This window comes from Chlamydotis macqueenii, chromosome Z (genome assembly GCF_036417535.1).
Source record: "Chlamydotis macqueenii isolate bChlMac1 chromosome Z, bChlMac1.mat, whole genome shotgun sequence".
Classification (NCBI taxonomy): Eukaryota; Metazoa; Chordata; class Aves; order Otidiformes; family Otididae; genus Chlamydotis; species Chlamydotis macqueenii.
In genome coordinates, this window is record NC_141593.1 from 3,384,346 (window position 1) to 3,398,111 (window position 13,766).

Genomic DNA, 13,766 nt, shown 5'->3' on the forward strand with positions numbered 1-13,766 from the left:
CACAACATATGAATGGTCCTCTCTGAGGAAGAAGGAGTAAGAGATACCCTAAAAGCAGGCAACACGACCCTTGTGCATGCCAGGGTGTGCAAGCCCTGGCCCCCTCTACGAAGCAAGGAGGAGACGGGTTTGGTTGGGAGGTAGAGAAAGGTTGAGGCAAAATGCATGTTCTCCATGGAAAGGACCCGAGAGAACCAACTTTCAGCTGGCGACGTGACTCCAATTAAACCAGTTTGAAACCCTGACACATGCATGATGGAGATAAAGTGGTGTAAAATGCACCTTGCATAGTGTCCGGAGGAAAGAGATTTGGAGAAAAAAACTGACAATAACATTGACGCTGATGCTGGGGATAGCTTGGGAGGGGCATTGGTGGAGAACAGAAGATGTGCTGAGGATTTTAGCACGGTGCCACGAGCACCATTAAGCTGCAAGTCAAGCTGGAGACTCAGAGCAGGGAACAGCCCTGTAAGCAGACACTCATGTCCGTGGGGCTTTTTATGAAGCTAGTTGGACTCTCTTGACCACTGAGACACATCAGGAAGGGCTCCTTGGAAGCCATAGGAGTTAGAGGATGGTGAAACAGATGGGCACTTGCTGCGACTGGGGCCTGGTGTCTCCACTCCCTGCGGCAACGAATCCCTCAGGAGACCTGGCAAAAGTGCCAAGAAAAGGCTGGTTCTCACCGAACACGCTGTGACCACCTCAGGGGAAAGCAGAGCAACAGGCTTGAAAGTGGGGTCACAGACACAGACTGGGAGACAGAAAGATAGACAGACAGCAAGCTCGGGGTGGTACAGACAAAACAGTAGCGTCCTGAGCAGCTGTGTAATATGTATCTTGGCAAAATCTTGCCTGGCTGTGGATGAAGCAGAAATCACAGGCTGGACTGGTAAACTCGTCATTTGGTCCGATTTTTGCTTCCTGGGTCTGCTTGTATCACGGAGGAGGAAAGCGGAGGTCTGGATGACACCCTCTGACTGCCAGGAGCCACATGGAGGAGCTGGTCCGTCGGCCACCGCCAGCTGCTGCCTGTGGAGCAGCTGATGGGCAGGCGCTGAACTGGACTTAAAATAAGCAGATGCCCTGCTGTGACTGCACTCATTAAAGGATGAGTGCACTTGCACACTTAAACTGAGCCTCGGCCCATGCCTGTAAGAGCATCTCTGCCATTAGGATGTGTCCCCTGCGCAAGGTCCACATTCTACAGACCATAGCAGCACAGCTGGCGATAACCGGGTTGGATGGAGAAATATCCAGGTAGGGCCACTAAATCCCCTTTTCTGAGCTGTGGTTTCCCTGTCCAGGCCCTTTGCATAAAGATATCATCCAACATTGGCAATGGTTCCTCCCAACAGCTACTTCCAAAGTCAATTGGTGTCCATTTGAATCCTCTCTCCCAGCCAGTTTACTCATCCACTTTCTCTCTTTGTGATTCCTCAGGCTTAGGATGGGTTTCTGCCACTTCCCTCCAGCCTTTAGTATCGAGTACTGACATTTGGCAAGGTGGACTGTGTCCCTCACATGTGTCCATGGCAAAGAAGACCCTGAAACCCTGGTGAGAGGCACCCACAGAGAAGGATCCCTGCCTGAGGTTATCATTGAAGTGACTCCCAGATAGAGGCACTTTCAGATTCTTTGAGTCGAAAGGCGCTATAAATAAAAGATATTGCAGACTAACAAGTTCTCAGTTGCAAACTGGAGTGGGAAAGAATATTTTAGCATCCTCTTTCTAAGCACATTAACTCTTGGCAGATATGACCGTTCCGCTCTTCAGAGCTGGAAATGTCACACAGTATGCAGCACGTTGAGTCCACACGCTCCATCTCCAGTTTCAACAGCTCTAAAATCCACACTGCCCCAATGCTATATCCCCCCAAATGAAGCGAGCATCCAAATGTTGTGTCATGTTGGGGGTTACAACAGTAAATATACTGTTCCTGTTTCCTTCCCAGGAAAAATTCAGCCTTCGTCACTGTAAGCTCACAATAGATGGTGCCTGAAGATTTTTATCAACTGGCTTCTGATGCTTCCCTTCCCAGGGTGAACAAGTACTTCGTTTCAATCTGGCTTGCTTTAGTGCAGTGACCGAGCACTGTGCTCCGCTGCTGAAAGTTCAGGTCCCAGCTGTGGGGGTAAACTCTTGCTAACACTGTGATGATTTCTCCGTCTCTGTCACCCACGCTGCCAAGAAGTGGGGGATTAGGGAGGGGATGTTGGTTTTTTTCCAGGCTGGAAAAGAGAGAAAACAATCGTGCAAAAACAATCGTGCAAAACACAGAGAAGACATGGTCAAGAAGGGGGAGGAAAGCAATCCCGACATGTCTGGTAAGGTTGAAGAGAGGAAATTCTTCGGGCAGCAGAGGACACTTCATCGTGTCCTTCTTTTTTTTTCACCGAGGAGAAAATCTTGCTCAAGAGGCAATTAAAACGTTATGGTCAAGGAAAAGCTTTCAGGACTCCTCGAAGAACTGGTGTGCATGCGCAAGGGCACAGAGAGAGATGCAGAGGGGGAAATCACTATTAGTGATGGGTGAACTACAAAAGGCCGGGTGGTTTGTTTTGGATAAAGATCCCCACATGCAGATGCTTATCTAAAGCCCTCAGTCTTCTGAGCAGGGCTGGGAATGTCTTAAGAACAGACCCTTCTTGCATGATTTCCAGTATCTCTCAGAGCAGTCTCCCATGCCAAAAATACCAAGAAAACAGCTTTTTTTTCTTCTTCTTTTTCTTTTATGCAGTGTTTTGGCTCTTCTGCTTCTGGTTCCAAGCAAAACCTAAAACCGCAAAGTCTTTGACTTGAAGGTTGGACTGTGCTTATTTAATTTTGAGCCATCCTGGTTCTCACGACTGCACACAGATGGGGTAAATAAGGAAAAATGGTGCTGTGATTCTATGGAAAACTTTAAAAGAAAAGAAGACTCCCTGAAAATTGGCAAAAAAAACCAAGCTGTTTTCCCTAAGAGAGGACTACAAGCCCTGATTTCTCATACCATAAGCAGACTACTTATCTGTAAGCTGGTTATTCTTCTCATAGATAACATGGAAGATCACAACATTTCCCATTCAAATTAGCATGTTAGCCTTGGGTGGTTATTGGTCAGTGAATACTATTGAATCAATAAACAAAACAAGGACTTTGAAGAGAGTCTTGTTTCCCCACCCAATCTTGAAACTCATCAGATCTGCAGTAGCCCTAATTTGACAGAGGAGGAAGAAAGAAAACAGTTTGAACAGGATTCGGTGCCCTCCAGTTTTCTCAAATCAGAGTGTAATTAAGGTAAAATAGCCCAGGCATGGTGCTGTTGGGATGAAAGGAGGATGTTCTGCTTAAGTCCCCTGGACAAACAGGGCTGTTGCAGGGTTGGTTTTGACCACTGGCTGGATTTACATCAGGATTTCCTCAAGTAATGTTGTTCAGTGTGTAAGGTAGATCAGAATCAGGCCAGTGCACTTTTAAGTATGTTCCCAGATATCCTAAGTCCCTGGAATATTCACCTTGGGAAGGTTAAAAGCAAATACATTCACTCTGCCTGTAGTAAAGAATTAATGTTTTGCTGTTAAAGACCAAATGATGTTCTTCTTAAACGATCTCTTGTAGTCTTTTTCGCCGCCTTTCCTATTATTTATTGATTACTTAAGCAATGATCTTCAGGTCATCCAAGTGGTTTGGAGACCAAGACTCAGGTCTTTAGCTGATAGAAATCTGGATAACTCAATCCAAGTCAACAGAAATGATGGATGAAGTCAGTAGAAAAGGTGTGAACAGTATATACTACACAGGCTTCCAAAACAAAGGCATGACCTTCTAGACAGCACAATACATGCAGTCTAAGTATTTTCTCTCTGAAGTTGATGACACTTCTTGTGGGTGACCAAGACAGGTACCAGATGCCCAAGTCCCCATTCATGTCCACATGCTTGAATGAGGAGAAGCTCCATTACCCGTTACATGCAGTGCTCTTTGCAAAATCTGTTCATTGTGTCCCACTAAATGCTGCAGGATAATGATCATTTTGTCAAAACCTGGCCCTTGTGCAGCTTCTTAGTTTAGATGATGGGAGGGAGGGATGGGTTTAACTTTTGGCTTGAAAGAAAGAAAGTAAAAAATCTGGACCCTTTCAAGAGTGCTAAACAGTTGAGAAATCTGGCCCTGAGCTTTTTTTGAAAAAGTGACCCAATCTATCTAGTTATTACACCATTTTCTGCCTATAACTAACACATGGTTTGATATTCACTTGCAGGAAATGCTGGCAAGAGATGGGGGTTCCCATTCGCTCATGTTGTTTACCGTTCCCCTGAGATCACAGGTTTCAGTGATGATGGAGCAGACTGCTTCACAGGTGCACAGTTTATACGCCAAAATGGGTTGTAAATCAGAGCAGAGGAAGAAAGGGCTGGAACGATGGTTGTTTGTAGAAGCGACCATTGGAAAGGGATGTTGACCATGTACATTTTACAGGTCTGATCTCCTGAGTCTACGCTTGCTCACATTGCACTGGAGGGATTGGGTCCTGGGTCGGAAATCCAAGGAGCATGTCAATAATTTGCCAGAGATTACACAGGGGGGTGAACTTGTTCCTGATTTCCATTATTGGTTCAAAAACAGGAATTCTCATACTCTCTCAAACAGATGGCTGGTCCTATTACTTCTTATGTTAGACTTTCCATTGAGGCTGAAAGTAAATCCACATTCAAGCTGAAAGTAAACAACCTGCGAATTCAAAAGGCATTAACTCGAACTGCCAAAGCATTTGCTGCATACACTGCAGATGTCAAATAGACAGTTTCCCACAGCCCTGAGCCTAGACACACAAATAAGTTACACAGCAAAACCTTCCACTCAGCCCGAAAATCCATCCTGTGCACAACTCACTCTCTTCACTGGCATTTTAAGGGCTGGAGCCTCAGCTGAAGTGAATGTCATCTCTCTGATTTGAATAGAGCTACGCCAATTTATACCAGATGAGGAGTTTACCCTTTGGAGGCCAAGTGGGAAATGGCTATCCACTACCTTTTTAACAGTGTGGTTTGAGAAAAAAAAAAAAAAAAGTGATATATTTTAAAGACTGAAAGAGCAGTAAGTATGTTTCTTTCCATTTCTATGATTAATTTCTGAAGAAACCTATTAGAGAGTTTGGTCCTAAACAACCAGGCTTTGCACAAAACGCATGGAAATAACACAGCTTATAAATACAAACAACACAAGTTACTCAACTTGTTCCAATTCTTGATACCTTCCCAAACACCAACAAGAAGTTAACAAGGAACCCAGGCACGACATTGCTGTGGTATTGCAGGAAATTCAGAAAGTGGAAAGGACTGAATAAACTAGTCTGTTTTTTTTTTTTTTTTTCCTGCAAGGGCAGAATGAAGGGGACAAAAAAGACAAAACTAAACCATACAAACAAAAAAACCCCCACCCATATGCTTTGAAGTACTCTGAATAGTAACACCACAGTGTGTTCCTTGGATGTAAAGATGTGCAAGATTGTTTTGCTAATGTATTTTGGTGTAAATCAAACAGCATTGGTGCAGTCACGTTCTGTAAATCAGGGTTCATTCCATTTAAAGCAGTGTAACTTCATGGTATGCACTCAGGAATGATAACCTAAATTAAACTTATGATTTATTCTTTATATAGGAGGCCCCATTCATAGGCCCAAATGTGCCTTGATTTTCCCCAAAGTAAACTGGAGGTCAAATATTACACCAATAGAAATAAATAGAGACTTTCAAGATGATGATAATGGGAAATCAAACTTTACACTCTTGAACTTGAAGCCACTAGACTGATGCAGCTGATCAGAAAATCTACCTCCTCTTTCTCCCAGCCATTCTTATTTTCACTTTACAATTCAGTGTAAGCTGGCAATTAGTAGTACTTTGTCTGTTTATAGAGCCTTCCATCTGAGGATCTAGAAACACTTTGCAAACACTAATGAATTAAGCTTCTTAACACCCCCTGAGAGACAGATACTACTATCTCATTTGCACAGCTCGGAGAAGAGGTGCAGTTTTGCCGAGGGTCAGAGCCAGGCAGCGGCAGAGCTGGGAAGCCACGCTAGACCCTGAACCTCACCTTCAGCTCAATAATGCAAGGCTTTCAATGGATGCAGTGATGTGCCTGACAACTTCTGAACCTTGTAATTATCTCTCGGCACTGCCAGTGCACCCTGATGTCTTGCAGGCTGAAAACACAGAGGGCTGAACTTCTACCCATGGAGAGAACTTAAGTCCCACCTACTGTTGGACAGAAACAGCATGAACATACTATCCACCCACACCTGAAACAATCACTCACAAATATGACCCTCTGAGATGGCAAACAGGAGAGAAAATTTGAATTCAGTTGTCCTTACTTGGTTTTTAATAATATAACCAATCTTGGACAAAACAATGCAAAGGTCTGGGAGGGTTCCCTTCCTTTTCTTTGCATCTTTAATTGCCCTTATCTTTTTCTCATGTGGAGGAAAGGTAAAATATTCAAGCCTACTTGCAAGACATGTTGACAAGAGGAACTTAAGGGATTTTTAAAGAAAGCCTAAAGGTTTTGCTTCCAACACTATCAGGAATGCTTAGATCCTAGGCAAGCCTTAGGACAAGATAGGCACTGATGAGAAGAAAGGTTTTTTTCCAAAGCACACTCTCATTGATTTAAGAGCAGCTAATGTCTGGTACCTATTTGAAGCATTTTTCTGTGTAGCTCTTCTCCGAATGCATGGCAATCGGACAATTTCCATGATGATTCTTCAGTCTAAAAATACACACCTCCCCCTCTTTTCAATTTATCACTGAGCCAGTCAGTCTGTTTATTGTTGAAGTTTTGCCCATTTAATAGTGCACTTAGGAAAGCTTAATACAAACATCGACTAATTCATCGCTGTCACAAAAAGAAAAGCCTTAGAAATCATTCATCTAAGCGGGAGTCAAGGGCAAGAGTCTCTTATTTAGAGATCAGTCAATAAAAAACAATGTTATGGAAGCTATTCTAAACAGACTAGATTTTTTTTTTTTTATATATACTTCTTTTCTTCCACAGATTGAAATGAAGGATAATAGCAAATAAAATATTTAGTTTTGCTTTTGAAATTTGTTGGAGACTTTAAATCTCAGAAACAGGGCACCACAGAAGAGACAGGCATTCGACATATTCATTGTGTTGATTTGTGAACTATTAGCAGATTGCTGTTTGCCTAAAAATACGTATTTGAAATTCTTTTCTAAAAACTCTTCTTGATCTCTTCCCAATTCATGAGCTGTTAAATGTCTGTACCACACGGCAATGTTTGTCTCCTGAACAGAGGGACATTGCGATCCCTAGAAGCATGTTTCCAGTGGGAATATTAAACGCACTATTCAGGAATATTCTCCCGTATTTGCAGCTTCCACAAACATTCCTGCTTGCAAACATGTTTGCTGGAATATTTGTCAAGGGCAAACATGACGGGATGGTGGGAGAAAGTGTGCAAAGTCTAACTAGGCTTATAAAAACCCAAGAGCTAATGAATACTTGTGGAAAATGTCTTAACGGTATTTCCTCATCTACAGATGCTAATTAGGAAAGCCTCTGAAGCTAAAACTCTTTTGCTGCCTACCTCCTCATGTACTCCAGAATTGAAAGCCGCTTGCACGGCTGTCTTTATCATGTTCATCTCCAGAAGCAGGTTTTTTTTTCAAAAATTGAGGTTGTGAACAATTGGATAGAGGCCCAGAAACTCATTTCACATAAGAAGCTCCATGGCTAACAGCTTTTTAGTGTCTCTGACCAATAAAAGACCTACAATAGATATGAATATATATCTAGATTGGTCAATATCTCTTATCACCCAATATTGAATCACTACAGTGATACGCAGTACTATGGATCCACTCTTCTGGCCTTTTTCCTCAGCGACAAAACAGTTTTTGGATTGGGCCTTCTTCTGTAAACAAGCCCAGTAGGTACTCTAAGAAACGCAGCAAGCTCTTGTCGCTACAGGACATTGGCTCAAAAGGCAGGGAGGAGAACTGCAAGGAAAATCAGTGGACAGCCTTGGGTCTACATGTCTGGGTGCTTGAGAAATGGTGAATTGTGGATGCTGAGCCAAGGCAATGCCATGCAGATGAGCAGGAGTTTGTGCCTGAGAAAATCAGCTCTTACTGAGTGCAAACACTGCTTTCAAACCCAAGGCATTGAGATCCAGAATTTTTAGTTAACAACAACCAAAAGAAGCATTTGCAATGCATGGCAGCAGGACACAGAACAAGGTTAACATGAGCCTGCCCTTTGAAAAACCCATGCGAGGAGATTGTTTACTCTCCTTTTCCCATGAGCTGTATTTTACAAACTCTGGACCAAATTCTGCTCCTAAAGGGAAACTTTAATTCTGTGGGATGACTGTAAACCTCCTCTGCCATGCTACTGGCGATAACACAATACAGGCTAGTCTCTGTTCAAGGCCAGGCTGAGCTTGTACCTGTACCTTGTACCTCCTCAAACCACTATTGCAATATTAAGATTCACCATAAGCTCTTGTAACTCATCACCGTATCTGTTTTCTAGTAAAGCATGATGCTTCCTTTTTCACTTCACTAATACTCAGACCCCCAGTATGTTTTCTGAGCAGGAGTTTACTGAAAACAATCTTTGTTCTTCTGTGCATGCAGCCAGCTCACATAGTAACGAGATAGAGTTGTTCTCCTGTCTTGAAAAAAAATGCAAATCCTAGTTCACTGCAAATAGGTTTTTATTTTGCAAATTCTACCTATTAACTGAACACATCATTCCTTATGTTTCTTTCTCCCGGAAGGTAAGGGAAAGCAATGGACCATCCAAAATTTTTACAGATTGTACCCTCCAGTCATGCATTGCTAGAGATGGTACTGTATAATGCATGACTTACCTGAAAAGACATTGGAGGAGTAATGAAACAAGCAGATGCCCCGTCAGCAGGCTTTTAAAACATTGGTATTGCAATCTGAGATGTGGTCAGCCATTACATGCATATGCCCTTTATTTATGGAGGTGAAAAAGGCTCTATGTCAGAAGCAGTCAAGCTGCCTTCTTTACTTTCTGCCTTTCCTCACATTAAAGAAAGTTGCTGTCTGGTTATTTTATTCTCATGCAAGCTCCAGATTTGGGAGGAAAAGCATAATTTACCTCCTGACTCACCTATTAAAAACAGAGGTCTAAAATCCAGACAACTTCATCCAAACTAGGGACTTCCTATAATGATTCCTCTCCTCCTAACACACAAGATGTCTGAAATAGGTGGATCTCACTGGAGTTACCTATTTCTCTCTGCTGGCTAGAAAGGGAGCCCAGGACAACCAGTCCAGCTGTAGGTGAGAACACCACAGATGCCCACACTACCAGAGCTGCACACAGTCACAGACAATTTAAATTTTACATACTTTTCTATCATCAGTGTTGTTCTAAGTAATTTCATGACAGCATCAAACACATTTTCCCCAAACTCCATTCCAAGCACCAATGGTACGTAGAATCATAGAATCATAGAATGGTTAGGGTTGGAAGGGACCTTCAAAGGTCATCTAGTCCAACCCCCCTGCAAGGAGCAGGGACATCCCCAACTAGATCAGGTTGCCCAGAGCCTCATCCAACCTGGCCTAAGAAATAAGAAAACAGAGGAAGGCTGGCATGGATTAAAGGGAAGGACTGTGTTAACATTTACAGTCACTATACGAGGAGCATTTTGCAGTATAAATCAAATAGTGTTGCTCAGCTGCAGGAGGAACGAAGTCCTGAAGTCACCAAGTTGCATGGATGTGGCTCAGGGGAGGACTTTGGTTCATGCTCAGCGCTGTGCATCACTGATACATCACCCAAAGGTTCAGAGCAAAACAGATGATGGGACACAGAAAAGCTCTTCTTCCTAACGCCGCAAAGGAAGCTGCTGCTTACTGACTGACAGGTCCCCAGCCAGCTTATGTGCATCTAATTACCGAGCCGCAACCCAAATCAAAATGCCCCCTTGCACCTGGTGTCTCACTTAATCCATTCATAACACGAGCTAATTAGCATTGGTGTTTTTGGGTGAGTTTATTCCAAATGTGTTCAAGTCCCAGGCTTTCAGCTTAGTTGCTAGGACCCATTGAGGATCCTGGGAGAGGCTGTGTTTCTGCCTAGAAGGCATTTTCTGGCCTGCTGACAGCTTAGGAGTGGGTTAAGGGGAAGGTGCTGTTCTGGGCCGAGATGAACACTGGCATAGAAGCACTGCTGCCAAGCTGCTCTTGTTGCTACACCCTATCTCCATGCACAAGAGTTTGTAGCAGAATCAAGATACTTCATAGTTTTCCTCCTGTCTGAATTCAAATGCCCCAATCAGGGAAAAAAAAAAGAAAAAGAAAAAAAAAAGAAAAAGAAAAAAAAAAAATTGGAAAGTGAGAGAAGTCAAGGAACAATTCTGTACTTTATGTTATTCTTTGTGAGCAGAACTGAGAAAAGAGGCCAGTTACCAAAGCTTTGCATTTCCTTTTCAACCTATGGGATTAGAAGATGAGAGCAGGTGCTAATGGGAATTTTGCCTGTGGCAGAAAATCAGGATCCTAAATCTTCATTGCTGGAAATCACAAAAACCCCTAGCAATGATCTATAATGGCTGCACTTGGAAATTTGTGATAGAAGGAATTGTCACTTGGCGGAAAACCGACTTTCCACTCCTTCGGCGCACCACAATTTCAGTTTAATTTGTAACAGGATGCAAGTGTAAATGAACTGACAACAGAGCTATCAGCTATTCTGTTGGTAACACTCGGAGCAATAGTTTCGATTTGACAAGACACAGCTGTCCACTGCATGGAACGACCTTTAGCCCCGTCCTTGGCAAAATTCAATTCTCTCCATGTCTGACTCTGTCCACCGGGACTTGAGTAGCGGAGCTGCCAGAATAATCAGCGCGTTGCTTAATGACAGGCACTTCAACGAGCAACGCGGTTCTGCATTGTCAGAAACGGAGCCCGCAGCTCTGGGGAAAGGGAGGGGAGCCTTCTCGTTATTCAGAAGCAAATAAAGCGGTTGTATAGGAGCAAATGTGGACGCGCGTGGCCGCCTTTGCTTGATGAGCGTCACCGACGCGCTCTGCACCGCGTGCGTGTATGTAAACACAGAGTTTTCTCATGTGTTTGTCAGCAAATGCACAATTTTGTCAGATTTGCCTCTGATAACAGGCTGTGATTCTGCTGCTGCTCTGTATTGTACCACTGTGAAACCTAATTTCTATTTATGTAAGTCTAAACATGCAGACATTCGATATGGTGATGCTTACATGCCCATCCAGATGTATGGCATCTAATGTGTATACATATGTATACATATAAACACTTTCAGTGTGTTTATTACATTGGCCACTGCAATAAGAAAGACCTTTAGACTGCTAGCATAAAAAAAAATATACATTTCCCAACTTTTACAGCTATTTGTGCAAACTTCTTTCTGTTTCAGTGGGTGTCTCTGCAGCAGCGTGAGCAAGGCACTCTATGATGGGAAAGACATGTCCCCACGGGATTAACGTGTATGTGCCCCAGCCCACATCATGGCTGGATCCACAAGGATGAACCTGGAATGTCCTAATTTTTTAGCTGGTTGATTCAGCAGCCTGAACACAGAAAACAGAAATTATGTTGGGACCAAAAGTGGAGCCATCACTTTCTTCATCAAGGATCACTCGAGATACTCACTCTGCTTTGTCTGGCAAGACTTGCTACAACCACTAATAGTGGGAGACTGCAAGGGGTGAGACACCAGCTCCACCTGTCCCATGAGCCCCCAGGGATTTCTCTCTTTGCTGTTTTTGCTTTGAAAGTGTTGTGGGCTCGGCTGTGCAGAAGATTCGTGTTCAGTTATTATTCTGACCCACTGCCAACATTTTCCTGAGAAACATAAGTGAGAAATGGGGAATGGCGATCTTGCATAGCTCGTAACTCAGTCAGAACAGAGGGGAGTTTCATGGAAGAAGGAAAAGGCATGTCTTCGGCCACAAAGCTTTTGTCCCTGCCAAAATTCAAAGGCTCTTTTTCAAACAGTAGAGATATTACAGCTTCTTAAAAAAAAAAAAAAAAAAGAGTCACGAGGACTTTTGATAATGGAAAACATTAGGAATGTAAAAATGCTGGTCTTCATGGATGAGAAAACAAGGTGGTCTCCAAAACTCTCTGAAATCATGTTACAGTGGAGCATATTAAATAACCCAAATATGAGAGCCATGGCTCTGCCCCGTCACACACACCCTACTAAATGCTCCTGCTATTTATTCAGAAGTGGGAGAAATAACACAGACTCTGGATGTTTATTCTCAAATAAGTCCATCCAACAGCTTTGTGCAAACATGACTGCGCACGGTTTGGCCCAGTTCTTACTGTGTGGTTTCTCCCTCCCCATCCCTGTTTGCTCCTCCCTGGCTCTCTCCTTGACTTCCCATGTCACCTACCCCACCCCACCAACACTTTTTCACAAGCCCCTTCAGTGGCTCTTGATGGCGAGGTCCTCTCTTGCATTTGCCTTTGTGCTAATGTGGTCATTGTCTTCATTGCTGACATTCGTTCTCTCCCTTCTTGCTTTTCCTTCACTTCCTTCACTCTCTTTTTCATTTTTTTCACCTGTAACTTCTGATGGCTACATATACATATGGAAACATGCACAGCTAATATATGTTTTCTTTATTCTCTCTCTTCTCTCCAAATCCCTGAATAATTCAGAAGCCAGTATTTTAGGATTGCTGCATAGTAACAACAGTAGAATAGTATCACCTCTTCAGCTAGCTCAGAAGAATATAGCACCTTGCTGGGAACTTGTATGAAGCATCACAAGAGTGTGCCATGCAAAGGGAAGCTCAGTATAGCTTCCTGGATGCTTTGCAGAGGTGTTATTCCAGTTCTTGAGCATGTACTGCTTTTTATTAACTTAAAGCCAGATATTCTTGGTTCAAAGTCATATTAATGCAGAATTCTGCCATATTAATGCAGAAATAAGGCAAACTGAGACATCCATAATATATCCACTGCAGTTTCCAACAAGCAGACAACATGCACACGACTCAGAATATGCAGGTTTTTTTTCCGTATATATGCAAAATTTAATTTCTTCATTTGTTACCCAGTTCGCCCCCCTCTTCAACTAAATCCAAATAGGCAATGTAGAAAATAGACAACAGTTGCAAAATAACGGTAAAAGGTACACAAATCAAACTCCTCATGAGCAATCTTTCCCTTTTTCTGCTCTGCTATTGAATCTATTTATGAAGCTGGAAATATTGCATTTCTGTAGGTCCTGCTAAAATAATACTTTATAGAACAAATAGAAAGTCCCTCAGTAATGCAGAAAAAAAAATAATTTCTACAGCCCTGAGAACTGGAATATTAAACTGATCCATAGATAAATAAGCCCTTCCCAGAAGAGGTCGTTGGAACACGCAATGTGAATACTAAAACTGAAATGTATTTACTATCATGCCAAGATGTACGGGCATTCCCCAAATCTCCTGTCAATCTCAGTGGCCTAAAATCCCTCCTGGCAAGTCCACAACATGCAACCTTGCAGAGCGCCGTGTGCATGCCAGAAAAGTATTACCAGCAATGTAATACATGTGGGACTCCAGAAATGGGGTTAAACAGGCAGGTATTGATGACCCATCATTACTGCAGAAGTAGTAGGAAGGGAAAAATAATGCTAGTTATCTAAATAAACAGATAGATGGATAGCAGGGAAAGGATGAAACATAGTCACAATGAGAACAAAGAACATGGTGACACACCATGGGCACCTC

At 42.9% G+C, this 13,766-nt stretch overlaps 1 protein-coding gene across 3 annotated transcripts in view; it reads right to left on the bottom strand.

Moving 5' to 3' along the window:
* SETBP1 (SET binding protein 1) overlaps nt 1-13,766 on the bottom strand; it is a 261,815-nt gene that overhangs the window by 144,596 nt on the left and 103,453 nt on the right. The gene's annotated exons all lie outside the window — the stretch shown is intronic.